Source organism: Leucopleurus acutus, assembly GCF_964270905.1.
Source record: "Leucopleurus acutus genome assembly, chromosome: 4".
NCBI lineage: Eukaryota > Metazoa > Chordata > Mammalia > Artiodactyla > Delphinidae > Leucopleurus > Leucopleurus acutus.
The window spans coordinates 52635442-52653157 of record NC_139146.1 but is presented as its reverse complement, the minus strand read 5'-3'; the positions used below and the strand labels follow the sequence as shown (position 1 = coordinate 52653157).

At 38.3% G+C, this 17716-nt stretch overlaps 1 protein-coding gene and 1 pseudogene across 2 annotated transcripts in view; both read right to left on the bottom strand.

Annotated features, from left to right (window-relative positions):
* The window catches only part of LOC309961460 (recombining binding protein suppressor of hairless), a 112063-nt gene that overhangs the window by 92540 nt on the left and 1807 nt on the right, over nt 1-17716 (bottom strand). The gene's annotated exons all lie outside the window — the stretch shown is intronic.
* Nucleotides 2274-3414, bottom strand: LOC309960894 (H/ACA ribonucleoprotein complex subunit 1-like; annotated as a pseudogene). Its single transcript has one exon. The product of its transcript is annotated as an H/ACA ribonucleoprotein complex subunit 1-like (transcript).

Below are 17716 nucleotides of genomic sequence, written 5' to 3'. Positions count from 1 at the left end.
GACCAAAAAAAAAATTTTTTTTTTAAATGAGATAGTCAATGTGGAAAGACTCTGAAAAGTTAAGAAAATCAAGTTCATGAATGTCTTCATTGTCACATTACTGAATGTGTGCCCCTGTCCCCAACAAAACCCCCTTTAATGTTGACTTTCCATTAATACATGAGAAGCTGCACAATGTTACAGAAAAGGCACCAACAGGAGTTCCCATATAAATTTCATCCCCTTCCCTCTTTGTGTTCCTTCCAATAAGCATCTAAACATGTCAAGCCTATTCCTCCATCACAACACCTAGGTTCCATTCCCACCAAGTTCTGAACCACTGCTCTTGAAAGACCTGTCTCCACTTCCTCAACCTGTGTCAAACCACATTTTAGCTCCCACCAGTTCTTACCAATTTGAAGTCCTAAAGTCTTACCAACTTGAAGTCCTAAAGTGCTAAACTAGTGAGCATTTGTGTTTATCCCATTTGCCCTCTTTGTAGCATGTGACACAACTGACAAGTTTCCCTCCTCCTAGAAGGACTCTCTTCATTTTTGTGATACTACACTGTCTAGGTTTTTGTCCCACCTCTTCTAGTACTAGTTTTCCTTTACTAGTTTTTACACCTCTACCCACTCCTGAAGTATTGATGCTCACCAGTGGTTTGTCTCTGCTTAACTCCACCTCTCCCTGAGATTTTGCCCACTCCCAAGGTTTTAATTAACATCTAACAGTCTTCAAGTATGTGTGTACAACCTTGACCTCTCTCTCCTGAGCTCCAGGAACCACACACAATTTATATATGTAACTGGCCACTGGATATCTTCATCTAACTTTCTCACAATGGCCTCAAACAAAACATGTTCAAAACCAAGAACTCCCCACCAACACTAACTCTACTCTTCTACTATGCCATTTGTCACAGTGCCATCTAATTTTAACAAATGGCACCACCATCCCCCACCCCAACAAAATGTGTAAAGCACCAGAGTTTTTTTTTCCTTCTTTACAATTTTTTAAAATATTTATTTATTTAGTGTTTATTTATTTTGGCTGTGCCAGGTCTTAGTGGCAGCATGCAGACTTCTTAGCTGTGGAATGTATGCGGGATCTAGTTCTCCGACCAGGGATCGAACCCGGGCACCCTTCACTGGGAACTCAGAGTCTTACCCACTGGACCACCAGGTAAGTCCCTTGACAAATTTTTAATAGCTCCAAAATCGAGATATATATGCCAAGCCTCTATTCACTCTTACAACTTACCCCAACCAGTTATACTAAAGAAATAAAGCACTACCCTGTCTTTTCAAAAGGCAACCTGTCTTCACAAATTTTGTCACTAGATTCCTTTCATATATTTAAAAATGACCTCAAAAATACAGATAATTCTTGCTACAGAGTAAATACAGCTTACAAATGCAAAGTTTTTAGAATCCTAATAGTTGACTCATGTTTTTGAAATTTTAGGAGCGTAAGTATACAAGTGAATCCCCAATATGTGTTTGTTTTAAAATGTCCAACAGGGGAATTCCCTGGTGGTCCAGTGGTTAGGACCCTGCACTTTCACTGCACAGGTTCAATCCCTGGTCAGGGAACTAAGATCCCGCAAGCCACGCAGCGTGGCAGAGCCAAAAACAAAACAAAACAAAACAAAATGTCCAACAGGAAAAGGAAAACAGACACATTAAAAGGGAGAAGATAATCCTATTAATAGCAAATAAAAGCTCACATTAGAGCAGAAAAAATACGTGATTTTGTCATTTTAAGTAATTGTATCACTGTATTCTCTGAATATCTTCCTTGTACACAACAGAAACCTATCCTTAATCCTAACAAAAACCTACCAATGCCTCAAACCACTGGATGGGCTAGTCATCTGACCAAGCAGAAATGAAAAAAGCACTGATGTCAGAGCTAATGAAAGTCAAAAAGTGGAAGAGGTAGCTAAGGAATCCCTGAGAGGATAGCTGAGGCATCAGTATCCATTACTAGGTGATTCCTCTCACAGGAACAGACTATCTTCCCCCAGGAACGTGGGAATTATATATACTCTCAACTTTTGTAAATTCTCAAGTTCACTAAGTCATTTTAATAACTACATCATATTCTATTGTCAGGTGTCATCTTTCAAAAGTATACCAAGTTGGTGTGATTAGGAAATCATCCAACATAAACAGGAACCTCAGTAGCACTGTTAGGGACCAGTGCTGGAAAAGCCATCTGTTTATGGAAATAATACTTCCATTTCCCTAGTGATTATAGCTACCAGTGACAACTGTAAGATCCCAAGAGAAGAAAAGAAAATTTAACTGCCTCGAAACTTTAATTATTCATATAAATTAGCCAAGAAACTAAAGTTAAATGTTACACAAAGTGCTCTCTAACCTCCTAATATTTTTGGCTAATTTTTCCTTTGGTAGCCCACATCTGCTCTGCTAAAATCTGATTATGAATCAGAAGTAACTCACTGGGAATGCTTTTTTTTTTTTTAAACTTAAAGGAATAAAACACTTTATTTTAAAAATTCGAATACGCTTCAAATGAAAGCTGCCCCTTTATTAAACACCCACAAGTTTCAAGCTTTGTACAGAATATTAGAATACTTGTTCATACTCTTTTGGAGGAAAATTGCCTGTTCTGCCTCACTTGTTTTTTGTTGACATTGACGTTTTAGCTCCATTGTCATAAAATGACCAGTTCTTTAAGATTTGATCAAGAAACAAGTTTCTGATCCACAGAAGTAGATCATGAGGTTAATGCAGAAGTCAACTGGCGAAGTTTCTGTCAACTGTTACACTTCATGTCCTCTTCCTCCTCCGACCTCCCCGGCCACCGCCTCCTGGAGATCCCTTCTCACCTGAGGCTGAGGTAGAAACCTCTGCAACGGCAGCAGCTTACATGGATCTATATAAAACTTCTGTAGTTTTTTAAAGGAAGATGCCTTCATGTTCTCTGACAATTTAACTGAAAAACAAAATCTCTAAGCTGTCCAAATATTTCATCCATTTTCCAATTTGTTCTTTGTTTTCTAAATAAACTCGAGCACTGAAATAAGGCACCTTATTCTCATCTATGGAACATTTACAAACTATGTCATCTTCACAGAGATGCATGAACTCTCCTAATAAAACTACTTGCTCTGGAGGTCCTTGGTCCTGGCCTTTGTTAAAACCTCCGCGGCCGCCCCTCATCCAAATCCTCCTCTGCAGCCGCAACCTCTGCCTCGAAAAGACATGCTCTGCTCCCACCGGAGCCACGTGCACCTCAGGCGCTGGGAATGCTTTTATATCTAAAAGTAATTGTGGATAATAACTACAATTCACAAAAACTGTTATTTTTAATGTGCATAAAATCCTGTCCCACACAATAAAAGAAGTTACTGTCAAGGTTTAAACTCTCTTAACTACGAGGAAAAATGAGGCAATTTAACAACAAAAAAGTTCATTTTAACAGCATATTCAACCTGTACTTTTTGAATATCTTCAATACTAAGCAATTTGGGCTTCCATGGTGGCACAGTGGTTAAGAACCCGCCTGCCAATGCAGGGGACATGGGTTCGAACCCTGGTCCGGAAGGATCCCACATGCCACGAAGCAACTAAGCCCGTATGCCACAACTACTGAACCTGCGCGCTAGAGCCCACGTGCTACAACTACTGAGCCCGCGTGCCACAACTACTGAGCCCGCGTGCCACAACTACTGAGCCCGCATGCCTAGAGCCGGCGTCCCTGCTCTGCAACAAGAGAAGCCACTGCAATGAGAAGCCCGTGCACCATAATGAAGAGGAGCCCCTGCTCGCTGCAACTAGAGAAAGCCTGCAAGCAGCAAGAAAGACCCAATGCATCCAAAAATAAATAAATTTATAAAAATAAATAAATACATAAATAGTTTATAGGTTTGCAAATATATACTCTAATAACTTCCTAAATACTCACTATAATCTCACATATACAGTTATGGGTTTTTTTTGTTTTTGTTTTCTTTGGTCAGGGAGCCTCATTTGTTTCAACTATCACTCTACCACTCTTCCCCTTTTTTTTTCTTTTTTTGAAATAAATATTTCCTAGAATTCTTTTCACTGGAGAAATTTATCTTCTAGATATTTTGATAGAGAATACCAAGGCTCACCTTATTTCTTGTAACTCAGCTCCAGGTGTGAGCTTTAGTATCTCAGAGTAAAACTACTTTTAATAATTTATAGTTAACTATTTGGATCTGCTCAACAACGTATTAAAACCATATACTTTTGAAATGAAAACAGGTATACGCACTGTGCCTAAAACTATATGTATGAGCTAATCATACCAAATGGAAAATATTTAGTTCCAAACAATCCAACATTTAAACAGCAGACACAGGTAAAGCATCATCCATAAGTGCTATTACACACAGTAATTGCTGAGGGCAAAAATATTTGATGACAGAAACCATGTCCATAAAACAACTAAAATTACAATTTACCTTTACACATATCCAAGTAATACACTTAAAGATCATCAAAAAGTCAAGCAAAACATTCCAAATTCCTTCAAAGTCATAAGAAATAAAGAGCAGTAGCAGAAATGACTGCTCCAAAGATTCCCAGAATAGAAACACTCTCTCAATTTGTACTATCCTAACTCACTCCCCTCAAAACACATTCACCCTTAGGGAACAAACACAGAATTCATTGCAACTGTGGCTACAATTTGTAAGCAGCCTTTCATTGCTCCATAAAGGCTCATCATTGTAGAAGTTCATCAGTTTTTAAGCCACATCCACAGCCGCTGTCTTAGTTAGAAAAACAACAAAATTTGACAGCAGAAACCTTAAAATAAAAGATTTACATAAAACAAAATTAAAAGTACTCCAGTATAATAAAAAGAATGAATGTATCTAGAGTACCAAAAACATGAGACTTGAGTCATTTTTAATAGTGATACCTCTCATTTACATGGTGTGAGAATTACTCTCTAAGCTCTCTGGCACATATAGTATCATTTCTAACTTAAAGCCTAGATCAAAGATATCATTTACACAGAAAATAAGCAAAGCAGGGATATTACCAAATTAGTTAGTGGTGAAGAGAATCTATTTCATGACCACCAGCCTGTGTTCTTTCCACAACCTTCCTTTCAAAATCATATTCTAAAATTCAGAGGCAAAAATCCCACATAAAACTGTTCTAAAAAAATATCTATTAAAAAAAGTCTATTAAAAACAAAAATCCTGCATAAACCAATTCCCTACTCAACTTTACCCTCCTGCCTCAGATCTATTCTCTGCCTGGACTGAGGGAAGGGGCGCTTCTGGTTAGTGAGCACAGCCAATCATGTGTTGATGGATGACTAAGCAGTAACTACATGTGGGGAAGCATTATCACATATTAGACTGCACAATCACTAGAAGACGTTCATGGCAATGGAACTGGAATCCAGAGACATGAGTTTGAATTTCAACTCTCCCACCAACCAACAGGTAAGCTTGCTTAAGTTTCTGTAAAACAGAGGAACACTATCTTCCTCACTAGAGGATGGCAAGGGCTAAATGCAACAGACCTCAGGACTACTGAACACCATATTCAGGTATTGAACACATTAGATGAATCAGTATTTATACCAGGGGGCTTATACAATTTTATAAGTATAACACATAGTAGTAAAAGTAGGACTAAAAGTAGGACTAAAAGTCCTAAAAGTAGGACTTCAAATCAAGGAGAAAACAACAGACCATTCAAAAAGTGATGCTGTCAGAACACTCCGTTCATTCATTCAACAAATACATACTGAGTAGCCACTACATGCCAAGCACTATATTCTAGCAGGGAAGAGAAATAAATAAAAGGCAAATAACATATATTGTTAGAAGCTGACACATGCCAGTGAGAAAAATAAAACAGGGAAGGAGCACATAATGTGGGATAAAAAGTAGGATAAATGTAGTAAAATCAGAAAGCACTAGAAAGGAGACCAAGAAAAAGGTGCCAGTGAGGTGGGAAACTAGAAGTGTGGTATTCTAGAAGGCAAAAAAATGTCTGAACAAGACATCAAATGCCACTGATCAAGTCAAGTCAAATAACATTTGAAAAAAAAAAAAAAACTACTACATTCAACTGTGTGAAGGGAACTGGTAACCATGAGAAAAGCAGTTTTGCTGAAGTGGTCCAGACAAAAAGCCTGGTTGGAAAAGGTTTAGGGGAAATGGAGTAAGAGTAACTGGAGATAGAAAGAACTCTTCATACGAAGTTTGTTGCAAAGAGGAATAGAGAAATAGGAACTAGAGGCGAGGGCTGAATCCAGAGAAGAAATAACAGCATGTTTGTATTGTCAAGAATGTTTCACTAGGGCTTCCCTGGTGGCAGCAGTGGTTAAGAATCCGCCTGCCAATGCAGGGGACACGGGTTCGAGCGCTGGTCCAGGAAGATCCCACATGCCTCGGAGCAACTAAGCCCGTGCGCTACAACTACTGAGCCTGCACTCTAGAGCCCGCGAGCCACAACTACTGAAGCCCGTGCACCTAGAGCCCATGCTCTGCAACAAGAGAAGCCACCCAATTGTGCCCCAATAAAGATGTTAAAAAAAAAAAAAAAAGAGAGAAGCCACCGCAATGAGAAGCCCGCGCACCACAACGAAGAGCAGCCCCCGCTCGCCGCAACTAGAGAAAGTCTGTGCACAGCAGTGAAGACCCAACGCAGCTAAAAATAAAAAATCAATAAATTTATTAAAAAAAAGAAAAGAATGCTTCACTAGAAAGGTAAAAATTGAGACCAGAGGAAAGGCTAGAGGGCTAACCAATGTCCTAGAGTAGCTGAGAAGGGAAGGGATCTAGGGCACAAGTAGAGAGTTTGCCCTAAAGTTTGGAAGTATACTCACCCCACTGTAAGCAGTGCATTATCTCTGGGGGTTGGGATTTAAGTGTGAAGAGGAACTGTCTTATTCACTCTATACTAATTTCAGTTTACAAGTAACATGTATTTGTCTAAATTACTTTTTAAAAAACTCAAGACAGGATTTTAGGATGGTGGTGGCAGCGGCAGGTTTTCAATCTCTCCACATAAAAGAGCACCTAGACAACAAAATCAAAATCTATGGACACCATTTACAACAAAATTAGGTTGCCAAGTAACCCCACACCTCTAAATACTAACAACTGTACACTAGCAAACCACCAACTGCCATAGACTGAAGAAGGAACTGACAAGGCTATGACAGTGGTCCAACCAGGAGATGAAGCTGACCTGGAGAATAAAGCAATGGCAGTGAACAAGGAGAGGAGAGCCCAGAATATGAGACAAGTAATCTGGAAGCAGAAAGGGAATGATTGGTCATCAACAAAATAAGAAAATACAAAAGCAGGAGGAAATGAGGAAAATACGGAAGTTCATTTTTACCTGCTGGATGAACAATGGCATTAATAACAGATATCAAGCCTATTTTATAAGATGGTATAACAGGTCTATTCGGTGGAAAAAACATGTTGCTTTGGAGAAAACAAGTTTGGTGGGCCTACAAAACAACCAGTAGTAGTTTTAGAAATATGTATCTAAACATCTGAGGTGATGATACACATATCAAGTCAAAGAATAGATAAGACAAAAAGAGAAAGACAAAGATTGCAGACCACAATATTTAAGACTAGAGGAGGAACAGGTAGAAAAGATGGAATGTCCAAGAGATAAAGAAAGTGTCTTATTAGTCATGAATAAAGACACCATGGTCAATAAAAACAAAGGAGGCAGAAAAATTAAACAAGGTTTTGGGATCCAGTTGAAGGGTTATTTATTGATGGCCTGGGATGAAAAACCAGATTTTAACATTTAACAAAAAAGATAAGTGGTAAAGAAAAGATCTGGCCCTGGCTTGAATGAGAAATAAGGAAGGAAATCAACAGTAAGCAATTGTTACAGAACAGCCTAGTCTGGCAGCCCCTTGCATACATACATTTGATCCTCACAAGAATTCTGACATATGCTCCCCACTTTACAAATGGAGAAACTTAAGTTACAACACAATTAGGTAACTTGTCCAAAGCCAAACAATGTGTATACAAAATAATTAAATGACCTGAAAATTGGTCTTTAGGAAGAAAAGGAATAAGACATAGATAAAAACTAAAAACACAAATAGGAGAAAGAGGATTAACTGATTTAACATCAACCCAGGAGTACCTGACAAGATTATTTTTTAAATGATACAAAATTTTACTTAAAGATAAACGATGCTACTTCAGAGAACCTTCTGAGTTCAAACACTAGTCAAGAATATATATTTATTTTTAAAGTAATGTAATAGAGAAGAATATAATAATCTCCTTTTCCTTAAAGCCCTGTGTTAGGCTTACCTATGTCTGGGACTGTCTTGCCACCTAGTAGAGAGCTTGGAAGCTTTCAAATGATTAACATTTAGGTGGAGAGATAAACATAAGCTCTCTGAGTACATGGTAGTGCAATGACAAAGGCAGAAGGGAAGCTGTGTGAACTTGGGTTAAATCACTAAATCCCTGACCCTCGGACATCTATAAAATGGAGATACTATCTCCCTTCACAATGTAGTTGAGGACTCAGTAGATATTCAACAAAATGTCAGTTCCCTAATCCCCTTAAATATTCTGTTTGCTAAACTACTGACATCTTTTAATATATCAATAAAATAGAGTGTTAGCATTTCCATTTAAAACAAAAAAAGTTGAAGAATATGCTCCCAAATTGATAACAGTAGTTAATTTCCTGGTGGAAGACTACAGTGGCTCACTTTACATGACATATTTAAATAACTTTTGAGTTTCTTATAACAAACATTTTTCCAACAAGAAAAATAATCAAGATGAGTGTTTACAGATGACACTAACTAGCCCTTAAGGAAAACTTCCACTGGATAGTCACTTCCCTGAAATAATTTTAGAAACAAGGTAAAATACAATGAAAAACTAAATCAACTGCACACCTAAGCTACCATGTGAACTTAAATTGTAATGTAATTTAAACGATATTTAATGTACCAACTGACAACTTCCAGGACTTACAGCTAAGAAACTAGGATTAAATGAATAACATGCCACTAAATTCTGTATTAAAATGTACCTATGACACGATAGCATAGGGGAAGGCCAGAATGAAAAATACTTGTTACCAATAATTATGAAATCATCTTTGAAAGCTATGGCTCTCCAGGTTTGTTTTTTTAACATTACAACAGTGAAGCAACAACCCCCACTAATTCAGTACAATCCATTTAATCAAATAATGACACTCATTACTGTAAGCTGTAAGTAGAGTACCAAACCAAAACTACCACTACTATCTTTGGAATGCTGAAATGGATTCAATTCACTTCCTTGACATTTGGATAAGCACAGATGACAGACACAACAGATTTAATGAATTCCATAGTCAAGAGTATCATATTGTTTTGACATAAATACACTAAAAAATCACTCTATGAAAATCATAAGGTTCATAAACAAGCCCATCTTTCAGTATATGATTTCAAGTTGTGGCCTCCTTCCCTATATAACAGTCTTCTTTTTTCTCAATCTCCCCTCCTGTCCATTTTCTTGGAAATAGCCAGCTGCAATTTAGTGCAGGTGGCAAAACTAAGAAGCTAAGGAGGCAAGAAGCAGAGACTGGAGTGAACCAGGGGTAAGTGAACCCAGGCAGTTCTTGCACAGGGGCAACTAAAGCAGACTGGGTGAGGAGGTGTGCAGTGAGAACAAGTGTGTAGCCACCCTGGTCAGTCACAAGTACAGTACAAGATAAAGAAGGCAAGCAGCATCAAGAACAGGAAAACAGCAAAGGAAAAAAGAACAGGCAGGCTCAGAGCTGACCTCTTATTAAGCAACACTGGCAGCAGTACTCCCGGGTTTGGGGCTGAGAAATTTGTATTCTTGATCTAAGCCCACAAAAATAGGGGGAAGAAAGTATTTTAAACAACAAAGTGCATGTAACATTAAAAGGCAGCTTAGCGGTATAAATACAAAAGAGTGAAAGCCCAGCATAAATCTCTCCCCTTAAAAAACAAACCAGGGGCTTCCCTGGTGGCGCAGTGGGTGAGAGTCCGCCTGCCGATGCAGGGGACACGGGTTCGTGCCCTGGTCCGGGAAGATCCCACATGAAGCGGAGCAGCTGGGCCCGTGAGCCATGGCCGCTGAGCCTGCGCGTCCGGAGGCTGTGCTCCGCAACGGGAGAGGCCACAACAGTGAGAGGGCCGTGTACGGCAAAAAAAAAAAAAAAAAAAAACAGAACAAGTCTCAGCTCAGGCACTGAACGTGTCTCAGCCATTAACTAATTGTAAATTATTTACTCTGTCTCTGCCTACGTTTAAATGAGTGGTTACTTTAGAACATATGATTAACAAGGTCTTTTCCAGGTCTGAAGTTTCCTGAATCTAACGGATTTAACAACCTGTAACATTTGTCACACAGGATGTAGTTTCTTTCTATGGTATGTTTGTTACTCCACAACAGGGAGAGCACAGTACACCAGAATATAAATAAGAGAATACAGAACCGTGTCCAGTATCCCTACAGACCACACTTCATCATCATCTTTCATTAAATCCAGGAACAAACAAATTCCCAATCTTCTCCTTTAAAGCAATCCACAAAGTCTTAAGAAAAAACAAGGCCTAAAATCTAGGCACCAGGCTTCACTTTAAATACACTCAGAGATGGGTAATTTAGTCACTGTGATGTGAATTTTAACTAAGCTTCACTTCAGCTCCTTTTTACAGGACATATTCTAATGCCATTACACTTTTCTGTTTTTCAATACTCTGAGGTTTCTATTTGCTGTATGTTTCATATCCCACTTCAAAAAGTATAGTCCAGAACTGGCAGAAAGCTAAACAATAATCCAGGGGATCAGTTTATCAGTGGGCTCTACATACAAAAGCCAATCTATGCTGAATTTCAGCTTTATCACTTAGACTAAGTGCCACCTAGTGGCAAGTATTGTATTTTATTAAATCCATTCAAGCCATGTTCATCCAGCAAGTACAAACTGGCCAATAGCAGTTGCTCCACAATCATGCAACAAAAGTAAAATATTGGCCCAGTCTTTACAAAGCTCGCTGATAGATTAGATAAATGGATATAGACAGAAGAAAAAAAAAAGATAATACAGGTATATTTACACAACTGCAGAAAAACGTTAAATGTTATATCAGAAGCATGCAAAAATATTCAGTATTTATTTAAAAGAAACAAACAGTGTTAGGTAGGTTCTCTTACACCTGTTCACCTCACTCAGACTTTCCCACCTGTAAATACTTCATCACCCAGGTTTCAATCGTTCAGTGTCCCCCCACCCCGTCCCACCTTCTCTTCCATGCTTCTTCCCACCCCCATCTAATATCCTTTAAATTCTATTCCAGAAAGGGGGAAGAGGAGAACCTATTTTTTGAGCACCTACTACTCCCAGAACTGAGTTAGGCATTTTATATCCTGTATCTCATTTAATCCTCATATTGATACCATGAAGTATTATTTTCTCCCACTTTTTAGACAAGGGCAAGACTTAGATTAAGTGACATGCTCACAGCCACAGATTTTATCTACTGCATCGATTCCAAAGCTCCCTATTACCACCCTGCCCCCAAAAGTGTTGCTTTGTTCCTTCCATTCCTAGGCTTTCCAAGATCAGACTTTGCTCATATATATTTCTCTTATGTTCTCCATCAACTCCAATCTATTTTACACTACAATTGACCCTCGAGCAGCACTGGTCCACTTACATGAAGATTTTTTTCAGTAATGAATACTAAGTACCACGTGACTCAGGCTCATTGAATCTGAGGATGGGGAACCATGGGTACAGAGGAACCTCAGGTACCTGAAGGTCCTACTACAAGCTATTCGCCCCAACCCACCCCCCCACACCTGTGTTATTCAAGTGTCAACTGTATCTACACCCAGCCTCACCTCTTCAAAACTCGGTCAGTGCCCCCCCCATGCCTGTTTGATGTTCAAATCCTTGGCTTAGCACTCAAGGTCCTCTAAGAGGCCCCAACCACTTTTCTAGCTTTATTTTCTACCACTCCCTATGATCTCTCCTCTCGAATTAAAAGATAATCATTTGCACCCATGTTCCCATCAACATTATACATCTGTTAAACACATATAATCTCCCTTATTATCTGTGTACTTTCCACTAAATCATGAGCTTCACTGGACCATTTTTTAGCCATCTTTAAAAGGTTTTATACAGCGGTCTTATACCTATTAAGTGCTCAATAACTTTAATAAATACATTATTAAAACAATTACAAAGAACCACTAAAGCATGGTTATACTCTTCATTTCCCTTAACCATTCCTTCATGTCTGGGGATCTCAATATTTCTACCTCTTCCACTTGGTGTATGGATCAGGAGCTCTGTACAGAACTACATAATTTTTTCCATGAAAAAGTTCCTCATACTCAAACCGAAAGTTAAATGATTTGAAAAAGTATGCTGGAAACAATGGTGACAATAAAAAGTTCAGTGGTTGCAGGATGGGATAAGGCAGGAGAGAGCAATGGACAGGCAGAGCACAGAGGATTTTCTAGGGCAATGAAGCTACTGTTTGATACTACAACGGCACATACATTTGTAGATACGTTATACATTTTGTCCAAACCCACAGAATGCACACCAAGAGTGAACCCTAACGTAAACTATGGACTTGGGGAGATAATAATGTGTCAGTGTAAGTTCATCAGTTATAACAAATGTACCACTCTGTTGGGGGATGTTGGTAATACAGGAGGCTATTTGTGGGAGGGCAAGGAGTACACAGGAAATATCTGTACCGTCCCCTCAATTTTGCTGTGAAACTAAAACTGCTCTAAAAAATAAGTTCCAATTAAAAGAAAAAAAAAAAGGAATTCCCTGGCAGTCCAGTTGCTAGGACTCGGCGCTTTCACTGCTGGGGCCCGGGTTTGATCCCTGGCCGAGGAACTAAGATCCTTGAAGCCATGTGGCACGGCCAAAAAAAAAAGTATTCTGGATAAAAAAGCAAGATCTTAGTGGATCTGCAGTTTTCCAAACACGGAATACCACTGTTCCAAAAGAAGTTGTTTAAAGAAAAAATATATAACACTGATTCTCTATTTTATAAGGCAACTGATACTGCAGTTATATAACACAATCTTTACAACACTAGTAAAAAGTAACAGGGTTTCATAAAGTGATGAACATTTTTCCTAGTTATATAAACTGTTTATGAGAAACTATTCTTATTCATTTACAACTCTATCATCTAATTAACAAGTGCACAAAAAATGTTAGTTCTAAGGCCAAATTAAAAATATGGAATATAGATGGGACTTCCCTGGTGGTCCAGTGGATAGGATTCCACGCTCCCAATGCAGGGGGCCAGGGTTCGATCCCTGGTCAGGGAACTAGATCCCGCATGCATGCCACAAATAAGAGTCCGCACGCCGCAACTACAGATCCAGCCTGCCGCAACTAAGACCTGGCACAGCCACAATTCATTAATTAATTAAAATACTGAATATAGAAAAGAAAGCATGGGAGGGGAATTAAAAAGGGTCAACTTGATTTTCTAGTGTATTCCATCTCACATCCAATCAGCACAGCATTTTCATTGCAAGGCTTTTTCATTGCAAGGCATTTTCATTGCAAGGCAACTTAGGATACCCAAGATGCAGTGGTTTCTTTCTTTTCGTTTTTGTAAATTTAAATATTCCCAAAACTGCCATGAACTTACCAATGTGACTGAAAAGCTGTCATGCTTATCACTCTTCATTGTCTCAACACAACAAACCTACACAAATATTTATACAGATAAGTAATTACTACCAATTATACAAACCAAGCCAGAGTGCCTCCAATGCTTGCTTTTTCCCCAGTAGTAAGTTGTGTTCAGGAAATGCATTACCCTTTTCACACCATTAGGATATCATTTCACTCCCTGAAGCAGAATCAGGCCTGATGAGACATAAGTGACATCTTGATGTTGTACCAGGCCTAACGGGCATCCAGAACTATGGGCAAGGTGTCCTGAGAGATGGTAGCAGCTGGGCATTCAACATTCCTACATCATTATGGCTGTCCAAGCAGAGAAGAGAGCAGGAAGAAGCAGACCCCAAAAAGTTGGGGGCGACTCAATGACAACATGTGTGGTCAAGCAGTAATGTATCAAATATGTCTGCTCAAAATGCCAAGGCATATATTCAAAGGGCTGCAGTCCTCTGCACTAAATACACTGCTGCCTTCCTAAGACATGAGCCACAAACCACAGGTTGCAATATAAGAAAGTTCATCTTGAATCCTGCCTGTGAAAGGTTACCAAAAGAAACTGATTATTAAAATTAAAGTATTTGTATACAGTGCTTTACTATTTACAAATCACTTACACATCCATTGTTTTGACACACATTTTACCTTACTTGATAGTCACAATGTATCCAGCAGATAAACACAACAAAATTATCATTACTTATTTTATAGAGGTAGAAACTGAAGCTTAAAGAAATTATCTATAAGTAATCTGTCCACAAAACCTGAGCCTTCCTGAAGATTATAAACTTATTTGGTTCAATCGTGTGGATCCCCCCAAAAAAGCAGCCTACAGTGTCTTAAGGTTTAATGCATGTCCCTATGCATCTAAGAAGTACTTAAAACACTTAAAAATAATGAAACCTTTTGAAAAACACTGAATAGTCAACCATACAAAAAAACAAAATATGGTATTTAAGCTTGTCAGTTTGTACAAATACACTACTTTCTAAAAATCCAAAGGAACTTTTGCCTAAGAATTTTACTACAATGTTGTCAGGGGCTATAAGACTGTCTTTGACTGAAAATATCAATTCCTTTGGGTACTTCAGCAATTAAATACCCTATAGAATCAATATATTCCCTGTACACATCAAATTCTGCTTACACGAACCATGTTGCATCATGGTTTCAAAGTTCTCTGAGTCCTTTGTTCAAAAAACTTTTTACTGAGTCCCCATCATGTTCTAGACACTCTTCTAAGAATATATAATTTTTTTTAACGTTATCTGTCATCAAGTGACCAACAGCCTTTGGGTATGACAGACAATTACAATTCAGTATGACACTTCCAAGTGAATTATACCCAGTCCTTTAAGAACACACAGGAGGGGTACTGAACCCAGCCTGGTGGATCAGGGTAGAATATCCTCAGACCAAAATCTTGAATAATAACCTACCTAACACCAGCACTTTTCAAGCACAGGGATACATTAAACTGTGGAGCCCATACAAGGAACTCCAAGTTCTTGAATATGGCTGGAGAACTGAATATGAAGGGAGAGAAAGGCAAAACAGTTCAGCTGGAGAAAAGGTAAATGAAATAGTTATACAGGACCCTATATGCCGTGCTAGCTAACATTTTTTGAGCACTTGCTATATGCCAGGCATCCTCAAATGTTCTCTTGCATTTAATCCTCACAGAGAACCACTGAGCTAAGAATAATTACCTTGCAACTGATGGAGGAGGCAAGGAGAGGTTAGATCGTTTGTCAATCTTATAGAGGTTTTAAGTGGCAGAGACAGAACTGGAACCCAGTTCAGATTAAATCCTAAAAGTGAGCTCATAAACTCTCCACTCCACTGCCTCTCTTAATGAAGGCTGCTAGGGGGAGCCATTGAAAGGTTTTTAAAATAAGGAGTGAAGTGATCGGATTTGCTCTTTAGAACGACTATGTGGAAGTTGGACAAAGGGGGTGAGTCTAGAAGCAGAAAGAGGAAGCTGCCAATGTCTGTAGCAATCCAGGTGAGAAACGATGAGAGCATGAATTGTGGCAGTGAGGATAGAGGAGACAGATTCAAGAGTTTTTCAGGATGGAAAATTATCAGTTCTTAGTGATTAAACATAAAGAGTTATGTGTGAGAGAGAAAACCTGGCTTGGGGAACTATTGGGACATGACATAATCTACCAGGAATAGAGAAACAACTGGTTTTGTTTTTTCAATAAATATCTACAGAGTATCTCCCAAATGCGAAACACTTTTCTAGGCCAAAGGTCAAGTCTGAAATTATGGTACTGGTTGTTAGAAAATATTGAGAGTAAATGACAAAGCATTAAAAAATATAAGGTATATTGAAAATTAACTACTATTAACAGACTTGGCCTAGAGTCTAGTGAAAACATTTTGTGCTACCATTTAAAACAAAAGAGTACCACATGCAGAAAACAAATCAACAGAGGAAAGGCATCCCACAATTTTAAAATGTTATTACATTTGAGTTTGACAGATCTTCACTCTCTTACACAACACAAACACACACACACACACACCCCACCCTGTAATGTGTTTTACTTATCCCTCTCCCTCTTAAAAACAGTATCAATTTTATTACCCTAACTATAATACATATTTGGAGATTTTTTATCCCACTATCACCACTGTGATTTGCCAAGAACTTAGTTCATAACATCCTACTTGATTTCCTATAAAATATGACCTACTTCACATTGGCTTAATTCAGTAACAATTCCTAGATTTTTTAACCACACCTTTCATCCAAGGATGCTCTGTGCAAATCCTAAGGCACAGCAATCCTGTGCAGATGTGGCAAGTTACAATTCCCATTTTACTACATAGTTAGGAAATTGGCCCAGGGGAAGTAGAGTAACTTGGAAATAATCACAAAGCCAGATGCCAAAAATAACAACTTTTAGCCAATCCATGAGAAAATACTGCCCCTAGTTGAAATAACATGAAATTTAGTATTAGGAGGAAACAAAATGTGAATAATGTTTTAAAGCCAAGTCCTGGGTTTTTTAAATATATTTTTTTAAATGACCGAATACTAAAGATTTGTAAGAACTTTCAAACACACCATTTTTTTCCCTAATACTTTATCCATCCAGAGAGCCAAAGATTATTTAATGAATTACATCTGGCAAGAGTAGCTTCCCTCCCACCCCCAAAACGTTTTTTATCTTAGCCACTTAAGACACTGATAGAAATCTGTGGGTATAGAATAGGTAAGTTTTAAACAAACCTATTTAAGAAGCATATATTAGAACAGGAGTCAAAATACCCCAAGTAAGCCTCTTATATTTTTTCCTGAAAGTATACCCTCTGCAGATCCATCTGCAATACGCATGGACAATACATTTAAAGCTTTAATAGTCAATACTCAAAATGAAAGTTTCCCAATTACAACTAATGCTGTATGTTTCTAAATATGCTGCTATTTAATATGATTTAATAAAGGTAGTTTTATTTGGTCATGAAGTAAAGGTCTTACACGATTTATAAACAAAAAAACACAACTTGATTTTTAAAAGTTGCTTTTATGAGGTTTGTGTGATCATTCTTATCTGCACACATCAGAGCAAAATACCTTCCATTATTACAAGGTATTTGCTTACAGTCAGAAACAACAGTGTGTGCTCAAGATTTCACCTTCAAAAAGAATGATTATGCCCTAGGAACAAGTAAGGAAGACAAACGATTATAGGTGGAATCCACTCATGGAACCCAGACTGCTAATTTTCACAGAAGCCTCACATATCAATCATGAAAGATGATTTTCCATTAAGTAAAATTCAAACTAATTCATACTAATTCTAATCACAGCCTTATAAAAAAATGCTTTCTTCTCCACCAACATTCCTCACATTTGTATATCCTCTACTAGTAGCACTTCATGTGGTTTACAAATGAAATGACACTCCAAGTGATTTTATGGATAACGTATCTTCTAAAAGTAGTGATCAGCTAGTTGGGGCGGGGGTGTACCTCCTGAACAGTCTACTCAGCCTAGTAATACTGGT